The following is a 2,500-nucleotide window of genomic DNA, read 5'->3' as shown; positions in this document are numbered from 1 at the left end:
GAAGACAGCATAATGAACCCATTACTTTGTATTCTAATAAGCCAGAGTAATAGTAGTAGTAGTAATAGTAATAATAATAATAAATAATAGATAATTTTATAATTTATTCACCAGGTCACCACTTCTAATATACTCAGACAAAATTTATGGCTACTGTAGATTTTTTTAGTTAGTACTTGGTGATTTTTTTTTTAACTTCCCTTAACTAGAAACTATTGTCTGTAAGGGAACCATAGTGATTGAATCACAATGGCAGTCATAGGCTCATAAGTTGGAATAACTTGGTCCCCACTTGGTGGAACTGTTTGGGAATAATTAGAAGGTATGGCTTTGTTGGAAGAATGGTGTCATTGGGGGAGGGCTTTGGAAATTTATAATACTTCAGTCATTTCCAGTGAGCTCTCTCTCTCTGCTTCCTACTTCCTTCTTATTTCCTTCTGTAAACTCTTGGCTGTTCCTGGCACTATGGTTCTGTGAGGCCACTGTGTATTCTATGTCTCTAAAACCATAATAAGCTTAAATTAAATACTTTCTGTTATATCTTGGCTTAGTCTTGGAGTCTTATTATAGCAACAGAATAGTAAATAAGACAGGAACACACAAACTTTGATTTCTAAAGAAATTCATATAGGATTTTATTAATCTTTTAATTAGAATATTTAGCTTTATCACTGAACTGTGGATCTGATATACAAGGCTACCAATCACCTTAATTTTGTTTGCATATGAAGCAATTGTTTCTGATTATTGAGATCAAGTGTTTCTGTTTTCCACTGAAACAATATTTAATTGCCATTATTTTATCTATTAACCTGTGAGCCATAAGTTTTTATTTCCAAACATCATGTTTGTTTTCTGAAAGTCACTAATTTAGGTGTAGTTTATAATAATCAAAGATGAACTTTTGCTCCTATCACTTCTGCAATAAAATTAGAAATTAGGAAACTTGAATTACTTATTGTTTCCCCACTTCTGGCAACAATGCTGCGTGTGCTTACCTACCATCAGATGCAGTAGAACATTCACATGGCCACTGGTCTCTGCAGGGTTTTCTACATGTTTGGTATCATTTTCCTGTCGTTATACTATTCCAGTGAAGCAGCCCTCTGATATCTCTGAATACCTTACACATCCATTCATAAGGGCATACTGAAAACATGTTCTCTTTTCCATTTGTCTGATTTTATCTTCATTGTATCATAAATTACAAGTACATGACATTGGTTTAGAATTCTATGATGGTCAAATTTTTCCTTTCCTTCAAACTTTGAAATGTATCATTCCATCATGTTCTTTAATTCTATTTTGTTTAAGAGTTTAGTTTGTTTTCTAAAGAAAGAAAGAACACAGACCATGGGGAGGTGGAGGGAATCTGGGAGGAGTTGGGAAACCATGATCAGAATATGTTATATGATTTTTTTTCATAAAAAATAAAAGAACAACAATATGAAATAACCAGTACCCCCTGGAGCTCATGTCTCTAACTGCATATGTATCAGAAGATGACCAAGTCGGCCATCACTGGGAAGAGAGGCCCATTGGTCTTGCAAACTTTATATGTCTCAGTACAGGGGAACGCCAGAGCCAAGAAGTGGGAGTGGGTGGGTAGGGGAGTGGGGAGGGTATGGGGGACTTTTGGGATAGCACTNGAAATGTAAATGAAGAAAATACCTAATTTAAAAAATTTTTAAAAAAAGAAAAGATGGAAATAATACATTAAGTGCTGGTTTCACAGTTGTTCAGTGAAGGGTGTTCACTTCCTATCACTCCATAGAAAATGTCAGCCTCTGACAAGAGTTAATTTAACTGTCTCGGTATCTGAGTCCTTAGATGGGTCCAGGTTTTCCTGTGATTTTATTTACCCTGAATATTCATAAAATCATTAGGTTAAAGGTTTTTTTTTTCTCCTCTTTGAATCCTGAGCAGTGGCAGAAATATCAATAAATTACATGTTTAATTTGCCTGTATATCACAGAGAGAAGATTACAAGGCATATTAAGATTCCAGACCAGGTGATGGTGACACATGCCTTTAAACCCAGAACACTGTAGCCAAAGACAGGTAGGTATCTAAGTTCAAGAGAAGCCTGGTCTTCAGAGTGAGTTTTAGGACAACTTGTATCGAAAACAAAACAAAACAAAAACCCAAAATAACAACAACAAAATAAAAGATGAAAAGGAATACTTCCAAATAATAATAACACAAATTTAAAGCAATGTTTTGAGGAGAATATATATACATATATATGTGTATATATATGTGTGTGTGTGTGTGTGTAATTTCATCAGAGAATTAGTCATACCAAGTATAAATCCATAAGAAAAATCATGGATTTCTCAGGGACTAGACAAGGCTGTCCACTTTCTCCATACCTATTCAACACTGTACTTGAAGTCCTAGCCAGAGCAATTCGACAACAAAAGGAAATCAAAGGGATACAAATTGGAAAAGATGAAGTCAAAATATCACTTTTTGCAGATGATATAATAGTATATATAAG

Source organism: Mus caroli, chromosome 11, assembly GCF_900094665.2.
Source record: "Mus caroli chromosome 11, CAROLI_EIJ_v1.1, whole genome shotgun sequence".
Classification (NCBI taxonomy): domain Eukaryota; kingdom Metazoa; phylum Chordata; class Mammalia; order Rodentia; family Muridae; genus Mus; species Mus caroli.
Note: the sequence above shows the minus strand (reverse complement) of the source record.